General features: G+C 38.6%; 1 long non-coding RNA gene across 1 annotated transcript; it reads left to right on the top strand.

Moving 5' to 3' along the window:
• The first annotated feature begins 4,395 nt into the window (after positions 1-4,395).
• LOC131383133 (uncharacterized) lies at positions 4,396-21,776 on the top strand. The gene is made up of 4 exons (XR_009212920.1): positions 4,396-4,518; positions 10,356-10,463; positions 19,836-19,984; positions 21,651-21,776. It is a non-coding gene; the product is annotated as an uncharacterized LOC131383133 (long non-coding RNA).
• Positions 21,777-22,235: the final 459 nt, after the last annotated feature.

The following is a 22,235-nucleotide window of genomic DNA, read 5'->3' as shown; positions in this document are numbered from 1 at the left end:
GAAGTATCCTAGGAGAAAGTGCAAGGGAAAATAATTTCCACATATTTACCATTATCAATATTAACACATTTCAATAGAATGCCTAAGTATGTGTGACCTTTTGTTGAATACCTTAAAAATGATTGCTGGTGATACACATTAGTGGAATCCACCTTGCTCTGTTCTTCTTTGTCTACCAGATACCCATTGGCCATTTTTGAGCCTTTCTAAAAGACACAAAACTGGAGATCCCAATTGCTTTATTGGCCTTCAGATTTTCACTAGACTTGATTCAAATTCCTAATCTTTCTAATATAAATTTCCTGATACAAACAACCTGGAGTGACCTTCACCACTGAAACTTAAAGTTTGGTGTCACCTAAGCAGGTTCTCAATAAATATGTGTAAGTGTATTCATGGGCAGCTCCAATGTGAGCAATCAGCACTGTCTTTTATTTGAAGGATACTGTCCTTTAAGTGTGAAGTCATGCTGACATATAACGAATGGAGTATATATGTTTGCTACAGTGTTCTGAACCATGGGCCCCTCAGAGCAGTGACAATTAGAGATTCAAAATGGCAAACAACAAAAAAAGAAGAAGGTTAAGAAAGAAGGCTTCAGGGAGGCCAGCCTGTAAACCTGAAGAATGCTTTGAGTAAAATTGGGAGAGTGGTCTTTGTGGAAATGCACATATTCATAGCTCTGAATAGAATGGATAGATGGACTTGCAGGCAACTTTTGAACAAAAATTATTGCCTCTTTCGTATAAAAAGGTCAGTTTCACATTGTCTAATTTTTTTCAAAGTTTTTCTGCTGTGTTTCTAGCAACTTAAAAGCATTATTACATGATTCTATGTCTAGGAAATCCCATAGTCTCAGCCCCAAAGCTCCTTAAGCTTCTTCATTATTGAAGATAATGAATCTTCTTTATTGAAGATAAACAACTTCAATAAGGTCTCAGGATACAAAATCAATATGCAAAAATAACTAGCATTCCTATACATGAACAGCAGCCAAGCTGACCACCAAATCAGGAATGTAATCCCATTCACAATTACCACAAAAATAATAAAATACCTAGGAATACAGCTAATCAAGGAGGTGAAAGATCTATATAATGATAATCATAAAACATTGCTGAAGGAATCAGAGATGACGCAAGCAAATGGAAAAACATTGCATGCTTATGGATAGAAAGAATCAATATTATTAAAATGGCCATACTGCTCAAAGCTATTTACAGATTTCATTCTCTTCCTATCAAACTACCAATGACATGCTTCACAGAATTGAAAAAACTATTTTAAAATTCACATGGAACCAAAAAAGAGCCCAGATAGCCAAGGCAATCCTAAGCAAAAAGAACCAAGCAGGTAGCATCACATTACCTGACTTCAAACTATACTACAGGGCTACAGTAACCAAAACAGCATGGTACTGTTTTGTACTGTACAAAAACAGGCACATAGACCAATGGAACAGGGTAGAGAGCCCAGAAACAAGGCTGCACACCTACAACCATTTGAGCTTCAACAAAACTGACAAAAACAAGCAATGGGGAAAGGATTCTTTAGTCAATAAATGGTGCTGGGATAACTGGCTAGCCACGTGCAGAGGATTGAAACTGGACCCTTTCCTTACACCATATACAAAATCAACTCAAGGTAGATTAAACACTCGAATGTAAAACCCAAAACTATTACAACCCTGGAAGGAAACTTAGGCAATACTATTCTGGACATAAGAACTGGCAAAGCAACTTATGAAGATGCCAAAAGCAATTGCAACAAAAGCCAAAATTGACAAATGGGATCTAATTAAACTAAAGAGCTTCTGCACAGCAAAAGAAACTATCAACAGAGTAAACAGACAACCTACAGAATGGGAGAAAATTTTTGCATTCTACCCATCTGACAAAGGTCTAATATCCAGGGTCTACAAGGAACTTAAACAAATTTACAACCCCATTAAAAAGTGGGCAAAGGACATGAACACTTTTCAAAAGAAGACATACATATGGCCAAACAAGCACATGAAAAAGAACTCAATATCACTGATAGAGAAATGCAAATCAAAAGCACAATAACATACCATCTCACACCAGTCAGAATGGCTATTATATTAAAAAAAATCATAAATTAGTTCAACCATTGTGGAAAGCAGTGTGGTGATTCCTCAAAGGGCTTAAAACAAAGCTACCATTCTACGAAGCAATCCCATTACTGGGTATATAACCAAAGGAATAGAAATTGTTCATACAGAGACATATGCATGGCTATGTTCACTGCAGCACTATTCACAATAGCAAAGACATGGAATCAACCTAAATGACCAACAATAGAAGACTGGATAAAGAAAATGTGGTACATATATGTACTATAGAATACTATGCAGCCATTAAAAAAGAATGAGATCATGTTCTTTGCTGGAACATGGATGGAGCTGGAGGCCATTATCATTAGCAAACTAATGCAGGAACAGAAAACCAAATACTACATGTTCTTGCTTATAAATGGCAGCCAAGTGATGAGAACACATGGACACAAAGAGGGGAATAATAGACACTGTGGCCTACTTGAGGGTCAAGCGTGGGAGGAGGATGAGGAGCAGAAAAAAATTAGCTATTGGGAGCTAGGCTTAGTACTTGGGTGATGAAATAATCTATACAACAAGCTTCCATGACATGAGTTTACCTATGTAACAAACCTGCACATGTACCTCTGAACCAAAAATAAAAGTTAAAAAAAATAAAAGTATATATGTAAATTTAAAAAAATTGTAAATATTTGAAGAATATATCTTCATAGCATGGATAATGTGGATGCATTTGACAAGGAAAAAATGTTTTTGCAAGATTTACATAAACAAAAGGAGCACTGTGGCTTGTTGGGTTCACCTCAGCCATAAATTACTTTAACATCTGGCACAATAGGATCTGAATACACAGTTGTTGAATAAACGAAGAAATGTAGTGATCCATGGAGAGTAGAATCTGTGAAAAGTCTTTTGAATTTTGGAGACATAAAAACAGAAATAGACTGGTCACAGTGGCTCACACCTGTAATCTCAGCACTTTGGGAGGTGGAGGCATGAGTATCTCTTGATCCCAGGAGTTTGAGGCCAGCCTGAGCAATATGGTAAAAAATCTCTACCAAAAAAAAATTACGAAAATTACCCAGGTGCTGTGGTGCATGCCTGTAGTCCCAGCTACTCAGGAGGCTGAGCTGGAAGGATGGTTTGAGCCTGGGAGGCAGAGTATGCACTCCAGCCTCGGCAACAGAGCCAGATCCTCTTTCAAATAAATAAATAAATGAAAATAAGACCAGAAATGCTCACTTTACTTTTTCTTTTTTTCCTAAGTTTATTAAAGCCCCTCTCCATAACTTCAGTGCTCCTTTAGCTGACTCTGCCTCTTCAGTGACTCTCCCACCATGGCCAGGCTAACAGTGTGTGCTTTCACAGGGACGGTGGTGACACCCCATGCTCAGTAAGTCTCTCTGGGCTCTACTTCTCACCTGTGTCCTGAATGCCCTTGCTCTGGTCAAGAATACCTGTCCTCTCTTCCACTGCTTGACCCTCAATTATATTCTTTACCCAGCTGCTACTGTCTTCCTGGTTTTAAATGTAAGTATGAGCTTTGGCCCCTTTCTTTATCACACAAACCATAATCTGTGGAGTTTTTCTGTCTCACCTTTGTGCCTTATCCAGGCCTTAGGTCTAAGACTGTGGGGTAACCACCTAAATGCAAGAGCTGTTTGAACACCGGTCTCTCCAGTCTCTTTCCTACCTCTCAGGCTACAGTGGCTGGGTGTGCCGAAGATTCCTTAATGGCCAGTGTAACTGACTGATGTGTTTCTTTGGGAAGCTTCTCCATACCTCAGACAAGCACACACCCAGAGCTTGAAATCACAGACCTATAGACTCGTCCTTTTCTAGTTAGTTCACTAGAAATAAAGGAGAAGCCTAGGCTTCAGGAGAGTTCTAAAGGCCTGCTGTGTCCTGAGGCTCAGGAGTGCCCTCCACAGGGGTTGATCTGAGTATGGCCAATAGGACTAGGGGCTAAGCACTTTAACCAGAGCATCCCCAAACTCCAGGCTGTTGCCTAGAAATGCAGTAGCAAGCAGAGGTCCTGCCATCCTTTCTTCTCAGTATGGGTATTGCTGGTATCCAGGTTTTCAGAGGGGCTTAGCCCACCTACCTGCTCTCATGCTCAGCAAGAGAAAGAGAGACAGACAGGGTCTGCCCTCCAGCCAGAAGCCTACGGCCTCCCAGCAGCAGCAGCAGCATGTATGGAGGCTCATGCAGGAAGAGAGGACCAAGGAAGCCAGATATGGGCCTTTTCCAGTCCTTCTTCATAGAGAGCAGTGCTCCATGTGCTTCTCCCCTGCTCACAGGTGATCTGTTTCTCTCTCAGGACTGAGATGATGACGTGAGGAAGTACTCACAAGGCAGTATGGATAGCAGGCAAGAACTGGGGTCCCGGGGCCACACTGCCTGGATTCCAAGACTGATTTTGCATGCATGACTTGAGACTTCAGGTAATTTGCTTAAACTCATTGTAACTCAGTTTTTTCTTTATAAATTGATACTTCATCGTGCATCAACTGTTTATTGTGCTAATTATTTGGGAAGGGTATCATTTTGGGGACTAGGATATAGCCATCAACAAACCAGATAACGTTCCCTTCCACTGTGCAATGTTAAGTTCTAGAAGGGTTATAAGCAATGCACAAATACATGAATTTCTTCAGGGAGATAAAAGCTGTGCAGAAAAATAAAGGATGGCAAGGGAATAAGCAGTGGGGTAGAGTATTTTCATTATCAGAACAGTGTTCACTGAGGAGATGACATTTGACCAAAGGTCAGAATGCCATGAGGAGTAAGCCATGCATATACCTGGGAAATGGTGTTTTGATTAGAGGAAACTTCAAGTGCAAACACCCTGAAGCTAAAGCATGCCTGAGATCATGACATGATCTATTAAATACAGTTGTTGTGACATTTAGTGAGTTCGTTCATTAAAGTAGAGCCTGGTAGATAAATATTTCTTGATTAATATTAGGTATTAGTATTATCAGAATGCTTCATACTTTCTGGCCCAGCTGGTCCACTTCCACACCTGACCTGTGGCCTCCTTAATGCTGGGGGACACTGCCACCTGCTGCTTCTTGTTGGTAAACCATTGAGTGTGAGTAGCATGTTGAGAAGCTGATGTGGAGTCTGATCTTCTGCCTTTGGTGTCCCTGTATCTTGGCTTCTTCTGGCTAGATATTCACTCAGCTCCTTAAATCCACCCTGTTTTCTGCTTCATCAGATTTCTACCATTAGTACTGCCTATGTCACCTGTCAAGTGTCAGCTTGCCTTCCAACACAGTGCCTGACATCTGGGACGATTGTCGTATAGGGAGATGTCTATAAACACAGAAGACTGCTTTCAATACGTGTTTCACTAGGGCCTGTGCTTTTGCCAAATGGCTATCTTTGTCTTTGAGCCTAAGAAGCCATGGAGAAAAACAAAGATACCGAGTTATGGTGGAGTCTAATGAAAGAAAAATGGACCATCTCCCCTAGAGCTACCACTGCTTCAATGCATTCACCGTTTAAGGCTGGTACCTGCTCCGACAGACTCATGACTTTCTGAAACAGCTCTGTTGAATGCATTTGTAATTTGTCACTAAAAAAATTATACTTCCACGTGTTTACAACCTTGTCCATATCTGGGAAAGTGACAAGTAGAAAGTTGGCCTTCTAGTCCTTTCTGAAGGAAGAGTCTGGCTTTGGTCTGTCTGTGCATACAATGGTGCTGTTTGGTATATGCAGAAGCCTGGGTACCTACAGGATTTGCTTAGCGAATATATCTTATATGAACTTCTGGTCCATCACACTTACATAATCCCCTAACATACCATCCCATAGTCAATAACAATAACATCAATTACAATAGACATTTACCTGAGATCCTATTAAAAAGTCATATGTTGGCTGGGCACGGTGGCTCATGCCTATAATCTCAGCACTTTGGGAGGCCAAGGTGGGAGGATGACTTGAGGCCAGGAGTTTGAGACCATCCTGGACAACATGGCAAAACCCTGTCTCTACTAAGAATACAAAAATTAGCCGGATGTGGTGGCAGGCGCCTATAATCCCAGCTACTCAGGAGGCTTGACATGGGAATCAGTTGAACCCAGGTGGCAGAGGTTTCAGTGAGCCGAGATTGCGCCACTGCACTCCAGCCTGGGCAATATAATGAGACCTTGTCTCAAAAACAAAACAGATGTTTTGCTAAAACCTTTTTATTCGTTATCTCATTTCAACCTTGCAACAATCCTGTGTGACCCAGATACCCCATACATCAGCAGGTTGTAAGATCACACCTCCCATGAATATCCAAACCACAATAATCTAGGTCTCCTTTCCTTATTACTGTCAGAGGTCCAGTGGCTTCTCCAGTTTCCCTTTCAAGAATTTCTTGGAACCCCTGGGAAATTCTTCCTGGCCCTAATCCTGTCTATCTATGGCATGTTGGTTTGGGTTTGTGCTGCTGCGGGGCTCTTCTGAAGGTCTCCTCTTCCTGTCCAGAGACTCTTTTCATTCAGGCATCAGCTGCTATTCTCCTGGCACAGCTTTGTCTGAAGGGTAGGCTCAGATGCTTCCCATATTTTCCTATAGTGATAGGGAAGATTGAGCTGTAATGTGTGAGACATTTATGACGGCTTTGGGGAACAGAATGAATTAACGAACAGAGGACTTCACACTGGTTGTTAGATATGGTTACTGCGGGAGTCCTGGGGCTCAAGCCCCTTCTAAAGCCCCAGCGTGCAGTGCATAGAGCTTTTAGCTCCCTCCTTCCAACATATTGCAGGGGTCAATTTAAAATGCTGGCACTTGGATATCCTTGCAAATATCTCTTGTATTTTGAGTCTAAACTTCTTTTTTCTCCAGTCCTAAACAGAGGGACATTTATCCCATATTATCTAAAATCATACCCTTGGGCTTTCATTTTCTACCTCTGGATGGGGAGCAGTCTCATCTCTATCCACAGGGCCTTACCCTAAGGCCCCCAGTACGTAAAAACACCATAAACCAACGTATGGGGACATTTCTCAATTTCTGAGTGATTCCCTGCTGACTCACTGCACATACGAGGCCTAAATAGAGCTGTCCAGATTGAGCCTTGGCATTCCCAGATCAGTCCCTTACAGACATGGGGCTAAGACCAGCTGCTACACCCTCCCTGACACCTTTCAGCCTCTGCTCCCAATCTCCATCGTGTTTTGTATGTGTTATCCCATTGAGTTCTCACCATGGTCCAGGCAAACAGATATAACTGCCTTTTGCCACTCACTATGCACAAAGTCAATGAGATTGGAACTATTATTAGGTCCATGTCACAGGTGAGAAAACCCAGGTTTAGAAAGGTTAAGTAACTTGCTCAAGGCAGTAGACATTTATACATAGAGGGCACCTTGTGTATTCCACTTGCTTTCATCCAGTGCTGCCCTCTCCATCAAAGATATTTATTATCTCTAGGAAACCCTTAGCCGCTACGCTAACTACCGCTCTGTCTAGTTGGCTTTCTGGCTTTGGAGCGGGCTACTCCTTCCACCACTGATCTATGCACATGGATGAGACAGATCTCACACCACAACCTTAGGACCTCCACTTTCCTGACCCCTCCATCTGGAGATCTTCCTTCTCTGCACTGCTGTAAAAACTTATTTTTTTTTTCTTAATACACATAGCATAGCATTTTATTATTTATTACAGAAAGTCCTCATTAATCACTACAGAGAGTCTTACACTGTTCTCCCATGCTTTTTATTTCAGTAAGTGCTGTATTTGTGTTCTGCATAAAATTAGAACTCGAAGTTATCCTGAAGGACCATGCCTTAAATGTATTTTTGTTATCTCTAAAGAATGTAATGTTATGCTAGTTGTCTATAAGATGCTAAATAAATATTGGCTTGATAAATCCTTTATAGGAATTAACCAAAAAGGAAGGAACTGGTATAAATAAGTCAATAATGTTCCTTAAAATGCATGTATTAAATTATTTTTCATATGGCCAGTAAACTTTAAAATGTTAGAAATTGTCAATGATAATTCTAAAGCAAGTAGCAAGGCCTTTTTATCTTTTAAAAAATTTAAAAATTTTTTAAATAAGTGGTAAAAAAGGAAACAGACACATGTGGTTTTTAATAACTCGGAAAAAAGGTTAAATAGTTTCTTAGCATTTCTGAGTAATAATTTCCACATGATAATTGTTAGATAGTCTTATCTTAACATTTTCTCAGGTGTCTCCGGATATCTTTGTCATCTACTTTATCTAAGTAAATTAACAATGTGAGCTTTGCAATTAAAAAAAAAGAGATTTTTGGTTTGATTTTAAAGACTATTGTTTAAAAAAGGCAAATTCCATCACCTATTTTTGAAGCACTTAGGTTTAATGACGTTCCTTTTAACATATGTTTAATAAAACCCTGAATTAAAAGCTCAATTAGTTTACTATATGCTTTGTGAACAGCACCTTTTTTTCTGCCTTTTCAAGAAACTATGTTGCTTTCTGATTACACATGGTTTATCTTTGGTCTTGTTTCTTAATGTTTCTGGAATTAAAAAAATATCTTATGGCAAAGTTAAATCTACTTTAGGAACATTCACATAAAAAGCCAAAGATGATCTCATGAGCCATTGCTATGCCCTTAAATAATATGAACTTGATTAAAATCAGACGTTGAAGTAGATGACATTCACTGGAAAGTTTTCATTTCTTTCCTATTTTCTTAAAATCCCCAGAAACTTGTTTATTTCAGCGAAGAGCCCCCCCTCTTCCAAACACATCAGCCTTTGGAAAGCTTTATTTAAATGCCTCTGCCGAATGAAAGGCTCCTTTCATGCCATCTCAAGCCCCGAAGTACCAAAAGGGTAAATAACTTGAAGTATCATTTTTGACTGACTTGGCTTTGAAACAGGCACAGCCTGCGTAAACAGCTGCTCGGCTGCGCTGCGAGCAGCTCACCGCCTCTCTAAACATTTCCCTCCGTTATATCCTAATGTTGGTAACAATGATAAACACCTTAATTCACTGGATTAATGAGTTAGAGCCCATAGAAAAGGACAAAACCCATAACTTTCCCACAAACTTAGTTAAATGTCAAGGTTTTTAAAGGCCTAGTTAGCAAGTATATTAGATGAGATATGTCAGTTTCCCAATTTACGACTCTGACTTGTCTCTTGTGATTCCTTATAGCCTCTAGCCATTCTCCTCTTACCTGAGGCATTCTCTGGCAAAAACCTGATGCTTCCAGTCATTCTGCATTCTTGTGTTTCTTCAAAAATAATTGGACAGGCACCTTTCCATAAACAATCATCATTAGTTATATACAGTACACAGATAAGAATACCACACCAATAAGTTTCAATGGAATGTCTTGAGCCAAATAGTAATAATTTGGCCTGCATGTTACAGATGTGATTGACAGAGAGTTAATGCACTTAGCACTTTTCCAGGAGGCTCTGAGTATTAGCTTCTTGATGCTCAGAAAGTCCTGCTCCCAGAAAAGTGACATAGACATTGACCATTGAGTTTGTTGCTATTCAATAGCCGATTCCGTTTCCAGACTCTATGATTAAAGTCATTATAGCAACTGTCAGCAGAGGGGAAGAAATAGAAACTGTCACAAAAAGCAACTGTCTGAAATGTTAAAGATTTCCGTAATGTTTTAAAGCAGGGTATTTTAACTTAATGAAGATCAACTTAAATTATAAAGCTGGAAGCTTCAAATATTTTCTGCTAGATTGATTATGGCCACATCCCTCTTGTTTTTTTTTTTTTTAAGTCTTTCTTAGAAAAATTCTGAAGAAAACAAAAGCAAAAACAAAACAAAACATTTGTACTTATGGCTATGAACAAAGTTTACAACATAAATTCATTAACATCTTTCAAGGATCTGTTCTTAAAAGTATGTATATTCTGTGGAAAAACTAATGAAATGAAAATTTAAGCTTAGTCAAATAAAAGCACATAATTTGAAAGTTTCCAGTAATTATCTTTATATTCGAAGACCATGATAAGTACAATGTTCAACTGCAAACAATAGTTCCAATCTAATGATGAGCTCATACATGTTTACAAGTTGCTACAAGTTACAGTTTTCCTAATGTTAAAATGAACAATCCTGATTTATACTTACGATTTATTACTGTTTTTGTAATCTTACATATACAGTATTAGATATAGACTATTAAAATATTTATATTAAACATTTAAAAAATGTATTGATTTTTAAAAAGTGGATTTTGAATACATAATCAAGTATTAACACTATTAGATTATCAATTAATGTTTTAGCTCATTTTGTACTGTGTTTAAAAGCAAACGGGAAGTCAGAAAAACTGTTGCAGACCAGGGGAGCCTACGGAGACATGATGACTACATGTAATGTGCTATCCTGAATGAGATCCTGGAACAGAAAAGAGATACGTAAGAAAACTAGTGAAATTCAAATAAAAATGTAGAATTCAGTTCACCAATATTTATTCTCAGCTGTGGCAAATGTAACATAGTAGGGTTACATTAGGATTGCCATGGGACATTTGTACATTAAAAGATCATTGATCTTAAATTCAAATTAAACCGGTGTCCTATATTTTATCAGCTAAATCTGGCAACCCTGATAGTAGTGTAAGATGTTAACAACAGGGGAAGCTGGATGAAGTGTGTACAGGAACTCTCTTTAATATCCTTGCCACTTTTCTATAAACCTAAAATTTTTTCAAAATAGAAAGTACTTATAAACTTAAAAAAAAGAAAAGTGGGAAAACATATAGCCCCCAAATGCATTTTGCTTGAATATTTTAGTTGGAGCATTTTATACACCTAAGAAAAATTAAAACCTGACACTAACCTAAGCATTATTATTTTTTCAATATGTAAACAAGTTTACCCTTTAAGAAATGTATGCTTTAACCCCATTTGCCTGTGAGAGGAGAGCCTGAAACAATAATACTAACAGTAATATTCTACTATTTATTTTTCTTTTCTCACCTGCTATGCCCAGGTTTTGACATTAAGAATATTGTGTTTGATATTTTCTGCATTAAAAACCACTTTAGGCTTTGGTTCCATTTTACTCCCAGTCAGAAAGATCAGAAAAAGCTCAAGTAACACAGTGAGAAACTTTATCCACTGAATGAGACATTATCCATTCCACCAGACTGCAAATCAAAGAGTATCTCTTAGGCTGCTTAAAAATTCATTTTAAAATCTGATCCTGATTGTACTTTTATGGTAATTTCATACCATCAATCATCCTTTTACCTTTAGTCTCTGGGTCCACTGCTCTCCCCATAGAGCTCATTCACTCTACCTCATTATAATTCCTTAGGTGGGAAAACAGGGTAAGAAACCTTAACAGAAAATGAGAGAAAGATGTAAATTTTTTGAGAAAAGTCAGGTTCACTAAGAAGCAGAGCTAATGATATGTTCTGATCTTTTGTTTTTGAATTAAAATATAGGAGGAAAAATGGACCCCAATAAAGCAAAAAAAAAAAAAAAAAGTCTCCATGCAAATAAGATAGTTGTAATCTACATTCAATCTCAATTTTATACCTTATAGTTTTTACCTGTCATGGTTCTGACTTGTTTCTGCCATTAGAAGTGAACAAAAGAAATATTTTTTGAAACTCTCCAGAACTTTTCTTTCCTTGTGTGATGTTTGCCTGCCCTTCACTGAGGCCACCTCCTTTCTAATTCTGTTTTCAGTGAATGGAATTACTAGAGTGAATTATCAGCATGCAGCTATAAGCCACAGAGAGCAGGCCCCTCTCTAGGTATATAAGTTCACATAGAGTTATGGGAAATCAATAATATAACTTTGGTTATTACTCTCCATTTGGCAATGTATATATGCCTGCTCCTGCTAACAATTAATCACTGGAAGAAAATAGCATGTGGCTGTGTGTCAGCTGAAAAGTGCTCGTGGCAAGAGAAATGATTTCTAACATCCAGTTTAAGTCAAGCATTCATTCAGCCTTTTTCAGTATGATTCAATTTTACTAACAATAAATGTTATATTTTTGCTCCATTGATTTGAATGCTGACTCCAGTGTAAAGCATATTTCTTAGAGCAACAAGAAATGTAGCAGATAATAAACTCAGCAGCACAGCTCAGCCTCAGTATACTTAGATTGGAAGGAAAAAATGGCCATTAACCACAAGGGAAAGGACTGATTTCTCTGAAATATCAAGTCCAGCTGCACTATCGTTTCTAATGTTTTTAACAAAATGTTGCCATAAACCACAGATGCCAATAATAGCAATAATCCCTCCAAAATGGGTTGTTACCAGCAGTTAGTGACCAGTTTCTTAGTTAATGGCCTGAGGGAAAAGGCTTTAAGAAAGCTGTATTCACTATTTCCTCTCAGGCAATTTAACTGGATGCATTAAACAGCATTTTCATTGGGATTTCAAAATGTTTGTGCTCTGACAAGGCGCTCATCCTAAGGTCTTTTGATTAAATCTCCATCTCCACAGTCTTAGGAAGGGCAAGCAATCAAGGGATATAAGTGTGGAGGTGGGATAATTTAAACAGTCTCTTAATTAATAACTAAGTGACAGTCTGAAATGTATACAAACATATATGCCAATATCATCACGGGGAGCATCTTTGTTCTTGATTTAATGCTCTGCGCCATTGATAAACTGTAACTTGACCCTCCCTTCATTCATTTCCGTGTGGAGATGATAATCCCTGCCGCCTTCACTGGGGGGTTATTGTGAGGATCAAAGGCGATTCTACTGGTGAAAGAGATTGAAAACTACCTGGTGTTTGGGGTCGTGAGGCAGGAACTGCCAGGCAGCTGCTTCCTTCGTCAATAGTAACCAGGTGGGCTTTGACAGAGCTAACTAGTTAATTCTCACATTTGCCCAGCGGGTTAAATTTTAACTCTATATTGCAAAGGAGGTTGGGGGTGGGAGTGAGGAGGTGACCAAGGAAATGAGTTTTCAGTAATTGCTTCTAGCAAGAGTCTGAACCCATTCAAATTTAGATTGAAAATTCAAGATTTAAGGGATTCACTTTTATTTTAGGGCTTATAAACCACCAACCCCACTTTGTTTGAAAACATAAATTTTTTATCAGACGTCATAAGATGTCTGATTATGGATACTTTCTGTTAGAAATAAATTGCACCTAGCATGCAAATTAACTCAGGCCTATAGACTTCGGACTTTGAAGCGATTACAAGGAGTTTTAAAATTCCACATGAGAAAAAATGAGAATGTTGTAATAATTCATACTGGAATAAACTGCCTGATGTACATGACCTCAGAGATGTTTTACCAATAAATGTGAGAATAGCTGACATAACTCTATTTCAGGCGATAATCTGATATAACATCATTGAAATAGTCATTGCTATGTCATTATAATAATAATGATAGTGTCAGTATAATAATAATAATAACAACATCTGCCTTTGGGGAACTTCAAAATAATATTGTATATGCCATCTTTTTTGATACATTGTTTTTCCTGACCTCACTTAAAATAATTTCCTTTCCTGATTCATATTTTATATATGTAATTAAAATACTAAAATGAACTATGGCCACCAAAACATTTGTTTCAATGCGTTAATCATAGGAATAACACTTCTAGATTTTAACGCAAATGTTCTGACACTATTTATATATCAATCATAAATCATTCAGAAACCTGAATAGGTTACATAGTATTATTTAATTCATCTACTTCCACAGTCTATTGGTTTTAAGTGAAACATTTCAAGTGCTCATTAATCTCAAACATTAACCTAACTTTTTAAATAAAGGCAAAAATGATTGACATTACAAAGAAAATGGCATGCGTCAAGTAGTGGTCTGCTCATACTCATTAAATCTCGTGCTAGCTCAGATTATAAATACTTTTATGTGTGCACTGAGGGGACAAAGGTAAGGTATGTGCACTATCTTTCACTCTCTGTGTGTGAATATATATTATGTTACATACAATACATCCCATTTTCTGTGTGAAAACAAAGCAATATAAGTGAAGCATTACATAGTAAGTTATCAAATCAAAATTACATTTTGAAGAAAATCAAGTATGCACTTGAAATCAGAAGTTTTTATTTTCCTAATAACCAAATTTCAAGCTCTCTAGCACATGATCCCTTTTGCTTTATTTTTTTTAGAGACAGGGTCTTGCTGTGTTGCTAAGGCAGGAGTGCAGTAGTGTGATCATGGCTCCCTGCAGCCTCGAACTCCTGGACTCAAGAGATCTTCCCGTTTCAGCCTCCTGAGTAGCTAGGAATACAGGCAGCTGGTAGAGGCAGGGTCTTGCTATGTTGCCCAGTCTTCTTTTAAAGGATAGTTGAAAAATTATGGATAGCAGGACTTGTCAGCCAGAGAGGATGGTTGAGAAGGATGGGCCTCTGAAGAGCTCAGATGGGGAGGAAGACACAGCCACATGCCAAGGCACCATTTCACAGCAGGAAAAGGCAGGATGGAGAGAAGCCGGCAGCTGCAGCGGGAGGCACATGCCGATCCTGCTCCCCTCAGTTCTGCTCTTTCTCCCTCACCTCAACATGGCCAACTTTGGGATATCTAAAAATACTGTAATAGAGACAAAGCTTTTATTCTGCCACGCACCTCAGGAAAAAGGCAGTACTAGTATAAAGGTTTGTTTGAAAGGCAGAGCCGTGAAGGAGGGAAAGGGTGCCATGCAAAGTGTGGGCACGGACCTGGTAAAGACAGGCTGTGGGTACAGGAAACCAACGCTGCAGCTCCTCCAGCGTTGCTTCATACAACTAGCCCTTTTGCCCATCAGTGCATCTCTTAGGACTGTTATGCAAATGTTATTTTTTATTTTATTTTATTTTATTTGAAACAGGGGCTTGCTGTGTTGCCCATGCTAGAGTGCAGTGGCACAATCTTGGTTCACTGCAGCCTCGACCTCCCAGGCTCAAGTGATTCTCCCACCTCAGCCTTCCAAGTAGCTGGGATTAGAGGCGTGTGCCACCACACCCAGCTAATTTTTGTATTTTTTCGTAGAGGGGGACTTTTGCCATGTTGGCCAGGCTGGTCAAACTACTGAGCTCAGGTGACCCGCCCGCCTCAGCCTCCCAAATTGCTGGAATTACAGATGTGAGCCACCACACCCGACCCTTTAAATAAATGTGAAAGAGTGCTGAATTCCTTGGAAGGAAAATAAGCAAGTGTTCCAGTATGACTGCATATTGAAAGAGCTTGACAAATAGGGGAAAAGCACATGAAGCATAATGTTAATTCAGAATTTTACTAACTTAATTTTCTTTTATTTGATATGGTACTCACTTGCTGTACATTAGAGGAGTCAACAAAAAATATAAAAGCATGGTAAGAGTACAAATTCTTTTGAAGGGCACCAGTGCCTGTGTTTTCTCCTGAGTGTGGCCATTGGTGAGAAGCAGTGATGGCAGATGAGAGGAAAGAGAAGGGAAACCTGAGCATAGTGTTAAGTATTTTCTCACATATTATTTCTTTCATCCTCGACTATGCGGTAGCTATTATATTATTACACTTGGTAAAGTCATAGAAAACTTAAGTTAACATGCCTAAGCTAGTAACTTGCATAGCTAGTTAAGTAGCAAAATGCCCAAATCCAAAACCAAGTCTTTCAGACACCACTGCTCAAGTTTTTTCTGCAGCAATAATTGAGGGTCCTAGTACCGGTAAAAATCAGGCCTGGCAGGGCCTCTGCTTAGAAACATGTTCATAATTCATTTGAATGATTATAAAGTACCTGTTATTGCAGTTGCATTTTAAAATACCAATTTTAAAGTCTACAAATTTCCATAGTAAATATTCTGTAAATATATTTGATCCCTGACACATTTCTACATTTTCCTGGCTGGAAAAGGGAGCTTTGAAAAAGATGTTTCTATCTCAACTGGTGACCTACTTGCTTTGCAATTATCAGAAGATTAAAAAGACATTTTCTGCAATGTTTTCTTAGCATTCTGGTGTGTAAATTTCTGTTGCTCACCACTCTCTAATCTGCTATTATTTTTAGATGTTAAGAGATATTCTAGAGACTTACTTTTCCAAATAATCCAACAACAATTCTCTCAGGCTGCTTATAGAAACAGCCCTTGCACGCTGGGCTTATTAAAATGCGCAACATTTTTCAGTATACAAGGTTATCCAGTGATCAAAGACATTTAATACGAAATCACAAAATTTAAGGGCTGAAAGGGACTACTGAGGCATCCAGTCCAATTCCTCAATGTGTTTGAAATTCATTAGGACAGAGCATGATGTATGCAGTAAAACTGATTTCTTTCCTTAAATGTGGCTCTCCCATGCTACAGACATTTTAGTATAGGCAATTCTCAGCATTGTGGCAGCTTAACAGCCCCTGAATGTAATCGATATAAATTAAATTGATTTCTGCATATAAACAATGTTGTAACAGGATCATGAATTTGGAGCTCTGTTCCCATTCCAGACCATAGAGCGTCACTACTTCACTATTAAAACTTAATGACAATAGCCTTTTCCAAATTTTTAGGAAGAAAATTAAATTAATTACTGAAATTCTCTCCACTGAAACTTAACCCCCATTTTTTCTTAAGCCTTCTCTATTCTCATTGTGTAGAGAATGATAAAATAGAATCCCAATCAGCACTAAATTAATTTAAATTTGATATCTGACTATTTCATCATATTTTATGTTATGATTTTCAGTTGCTCCACCAGTTGAATAATACATTTGAGACTCAAAGTCATAGGAGACTACTTTTCTAACTAAGAACCTACTGTCTAATTTTTTATTAGAACAAGACACAAATACAGCATTTAATCAATTGTCAAGAATACGCTTTTACATCACACAGCCTAAAATATTCCAATTATTTTTCTGTAAATGGTGAATTAGAAATAATGCTACTATGTTTATCAAGTATATAGGGAAGCCAGAGAAAAACCAATGATACATATTTATCCAATGGATTCCCAGAAAAGCCTTGGATAACTACTGAGGATTCTTGGGCTGGGGTCTGTCCTGGCTAGGGCTGCACTAAAGTGTCGGGGCAGAGGACAAGGGAGTTGCATATTGGCCAGGTGGTACAGTTGGTTTGCTCTCTTCACTGAGTGCTGCAAGTCAATAACATGCACAATTTCCAGAATTTTGTCCATATTAACCACAGGAAGTTGGATCATTGTGAGTCAAGAAAGCATCATATTACAGATGATGAAAGCAGAAAATAATAGAAAGAACTCTTGTAAAACACACACAAAAAAGAAAGTAATAGAAAGTGGAAAGGTTTAGCTTATAAAATGGAAAGCAAATGGTCATTGCTAATTCTTCGAAGAGCTTATAAAGAAATTTGAGACAGTTTTTATACATATCTGGAAATATTGTTACGTTATACCTGACTTGGAGTTTTTTTAAAAAAAACCCTACGCCTAGTATTGTCTGTTTTTGTTTGAGGAACACTGTGCTTCTAATTGACAATTTTCAAATTCAATTTAGGACTGAAGGATTAGCTTCTCAATCTACTTACCAGAACCAAGATTAGGTGCTGAAAAGAGTCACCTAAAAAAATGGGGCAGAGAGTCTCCTAAAAAAATGAGGCACCACTATGGATGATAGTACCCTATATTAAAGATTCCAGTCTAAAAAGCAAGGTACCTAAGTATCTCATTCAATCTCCCCAGCATAGCAGGTCAGGAAAACTGAAAATAGAAACAATTCTTCTAGCAGGCATTTGAAGAAGCTCTTCTAGTTGATCTTCCAATTGACTGTGAAGATGGGTGAGAGGATATTAATGACATGAAACCAGCTAATAGAATTATGTGGAATTATTGCTTATTATAAGCAGAAAAATTAAACAACAGGTAGAATTCTTCTGGCTTTCAGTTTTAATCTTCCATTTTTTTAAATGCCTTCTTGGTGAAACTTTAATATAAAATAATATCTTATTGAGAACTGGTTACTTAGGATGAGGTCTGGTCATGTCACTCCCCTGCTTGAAACCCTCCAATGGCTTCCTGTAACACTTAAAGTACAATCTGACCTCTTCGCCTGGCCTATAAAGGCCCTGCCTCCTTAGCACTTGTCTGACTGTCTCATATTCCATTCCTTACTGTCCACCTTAATGACTGTGCTTCTGGTACATTTACCTTCTTCCAATTCCTTGTATTTGCCAAAGCTTGTTCCTACCGCAGGGCTTTTGCACTAGCTGCCCTTTTAACCTGGTAAGCCCAGGTGCTCACAAAGCATGCTCTTTCTTATCATGAAAGCCTCAGCTGAAATCCCCTTTTTGGAGACTTTTTTGACCACCCTGCCAAAAATGGCCCATAGGGGCTCTCTAAGACATCACACTGATTATTGTCATTGTTCTGCATTTATCACCACCTGCTATTTTCTTGTTTACTTTTTAAATTATTTGTCTCTCCTACATTAAAAAGGAAGCATCATGAGAGCTTATTCAGTGATGTATCCCCTTAATTTAGTAAAAGAAATACATAAATAAGTAAAGTAAGTAAGTACAGAGAGAGAGAGACAGAATGAGAGAGAGCTGTATCCCCAGGAACCAGAACAGTCTGCCATTTAATAAGAGTTCAGTAAAGGATTGTAAAAATAAATGAAGAAATGAGAAGTTTATCTTGGTTTGTGAAGGATCCATGGTGGAGAATCTTAGGAATTGGATTGTTCTGTGTATTGACATGCATTTCTGTGCACATCCCAAATGCCAAAATAACAAATTTCCAGAAGGGGGAAATCAGTGGAGCAAGAATATTTTTGGTACCATGTAGGCAACCCAGTGTCTTCATGAATAGTATTATTTTCTTTTTGGCCGGGAGTGGTGGCTCATGCCTGTAATCACAGCACTTTGGGAGGCTCAGGTGGGTGGATCACCTGAGGTCATGAGTTTGAGACCAGCCTAGCCAACATAATGAAACCCCATTTCTACTAAAAATACAAAAATTAGCTGGTCGAAGTGGTGGGTGCCTGTAATCCCAGCTACTCATGAGGCTGAGGCAGGAGAATTGCTTGAACCCAGGAGGCGGAGGTTGCAGTGAGCCGAGATCTTGCCACCTCACTCCAGCCTGGGTGAAAGAGTGAAACTCCATTTCAAAATAAATAAATAAATAATAAAAAATAAAAGATATTTTCTTTACAGCCTTCTATTTGGAGCTCTCATCAGATATGAACTATTTGAATTATACTTGGATGCACTTAAAATGTGAAATTTCCAGTGGCCATTTTCTCATAACTTCTGACTTGTTTCACAAAGTCTGTGGTGTTCACTGTGATTCTTCTCATCCCATCAGGATGGTCTTCTGTGATCAGGCTTATTCCGTCATTGACAAATAAGCAACAGCTGTGTCTGGATCTACCCTATTCCTAAGTAGGGTGCTGTAATAGGAAATATAATGCAGTGGGCAGGGGGAAGGAATGGAGGTGGTGAGATGGGAACCTGTCCACCCAAACCAGTTGAAAAACCTACTTTAAAACTCACCCAGCACCCACTGAGCTTAAAGTGGTTGTTACAGAGAGCATGGGCACTGTGATGGCGTTGTGTCAGGCCTAATTGGGACCTTCTGAGAGCTAAAAGTACATGCAATTTGAGCAGGAAAATGTTAATCCAGCCACAGACACTGTATTCACAAGAAAATTTCCCTTCAGCCCTCCTTGCCTTCCTTACTTAGCAATTCAAGGGACGTGATCGGTGCATGCAAAACTTATAAAAATTTAAACTATTTGGGTGCTTTTGGAAATGAATTACAGAACTCCACTAAACAAAAAAAAAATCCTCCATGAAAATGAGATCCTTAATAGGTATTGCTGACTCCTCTCTCACGTAGGGGCAAGTCCAGCCAGTCAGCAAGTTACCTGAATTCACAGGAGTGACATTTCCACGTTATTCAAATTCAAAACAAGCCTACTCAGTGAACCTGAGCCCCAAGGAATTCACAGCGCTCTACATCAATCAACTCCCAATTTGCAATTCTAGGTAAGTGTTCACCAAACCACTGTTTTTTGTTTTTGTTTTTGTTTTGAGACGGAGTCTTGCTCTGTTGCCCAAGCTGGAGTGCAGTGGCACAATCTCGGCTAGCTGCAACCTCCAACTCCCGGGTTCAAGTGATTCTCCTGCCTCAGTCTCCCGAGTAGCTGGGATTACAGGCGTGAGCCACCATGCCCAGCTAATTTTTTGTATTTTTAGTACAGACAGGGTTTTGCTATGTTGGCCAGGCTGGTCTCGAACTCCTGACCTCAGGTGATCCACTCCCGTGGGTCTCCCAAAGTGCTGGGATTACAGGCATAAGCCACTGTGCCTGGCCTCCAAATCACTTCTGAAACAATCAATGGAAAATAATATGAGAGAAATCTCACTCCCTGGCTTAGAGGGAACCTGAGGGTGGGAGGAGATTTGTCTATGTTGATATGATCAATTCTAGTGTCATGAAGACCCAGGGAGGGCCACTTCCTGGAGTAGCTTGCCACACTTATGTTCATTCCACACTTGCCTTTCACTGGGGTAAAAGGTCAAGGTCAATATAGTTTTTTTCAGGTCAAGAGATGACTCTAGGTATTGTGACCTTTATTACACCTTGCTCATTGACAAATAACACAAAAAGCCAACAACTCATAGATGCAAAAAAACAGTTTGTACCCCTCACTTTTGTTAAGTACAATGTGGCTTGCCATGAAAAGAAGCTTTGACCAATAAACTATGGTGGCTATCAAGATAGATCTAAAGGAAATTAAGCAAGAGATCTTAGAGAAATATACTTTACCATGCCTGCCTTTCTATTTAGAAAACAGCAAGACAAATTCTAATGGGTTTCACTGAGAATCTAGATGTATTGGGGACCTTTGATATAAATGTTGAATAGTCTTTATCTTGTCCTGGTTTGCCCTAACACTTATTGATTACTCACTCTGTTCCAGATATTATCTAAGGGCTTTGCATACATTAACTTATTTAATTCTCACAACAACTCTGAGAAGCAAGTATACCCATTGTAACAGACAAGGAGGTGGACAGGGTCACATGGCTTTAAGATTGCAGCACTCTCATGAATAATAAAATACAAATTAATGGATCATTTTCAAAAAAGAACTTGAGTAAAACTGGAGAGATAAATCTTACAAGATTTAACATTTTCAGACTAGAGAATGCTTAGAAAAGAACACTGGGAACTATGAGGAGTTAGAGAGCAGCATTCTAGACTTAAATGAGACTTTTTATCATGGATATGAGCACACATTAATCAGAACCTAGAGTTTCCAAGGACCAGGAACCTTGCAATTATACCTTTTTTCTACTACCTAAAGCAAAATAAAGTCCTGGTTAACATTTGCCTTGACTGCACACCATGTGTCCTGTAAGTTGTTTACACATGTTTTTGTTTTGTTTTGTATGAACATTTTATCTCAGGGGTTGCAGGAAGAGCAGTGTGGTAAGTCCCCAAAACACGATCTCTTCGATGAGATTGCTTCCCTGCACCTAGTGTGTAACTGCAAGTAACTTCCTTATGGGTTGTACTTAGGACAAGGTTGGGTGATGTGTCCTGCCAGGCTCCCCAGAAGCAATTCTTTGTTTATCCATATTTCTTCCAGATCATCTCCAAAGACCTGTCTACCTGTGTTTTAGTTCGCCTATGTTTTATTTACAGCATCTCGCTGAGACCAGGCAGTACAGAAAGGGACCTTGTGTTTTGTGACAAGTTCTTCTTTCAAGTCTTCATGCTCAAAGAGAATTGACTACAGAGTGTCAGGTGACCTTTAGCTGAGATTGTACAAACAGGTAGGATACAATGATCAGAAAATGGCTTCATTGGACTTCATGCACCGAATCACAGACAACATCTTAAGTCCTTCCCAAATATTCCAAATTAGAGTAATATATATTATAAAATTAATTTTAAAAATTCACAGTGGGAATCTGATTTTTTCCCCTATAATACTTTCCTTCCCTGATAAACCTTATATAGAAGTAGCAAACATTATTTTTCATTCCTGCCATATTCAGCGCAGTAGGAAATAATGTCAGCCAGAGACATTAACTCCCGCGTTGTTGTGCATGCTTAAGTGTTCTCATTATCTACCATGCCAGCTCTAAACTTATTCAAGAAAAAAAAAAGATCTCAGCATGAAACTCATTCTGACTATAGGAAGTCCCATGAACTGTGTTTAAAAATTCAGCAGAAACTGTCTTCATCACATACATGAAGTTCTTTTGACAAATGCCCAAGGCCTTA

This window comes from Hylobates moloch, unplaced genomic scaffold, assembly GCF_009828535.3.
Source record: "Hylobates moloch isolate HMO894 unplaced genomic scaffold, HMol_V3 SCAFFOLD_3, whole genome shotgun sequence".
Classification (NCBI taxonomy): Eukaryota; Metazoa; Chordata; class Mammalia; order Primates; family Hylobatidae; genus Hylobates; species Hylobates moloch.
This window is presented reverse-complemented; position numbering and strand designations above follow the sequence as displayed.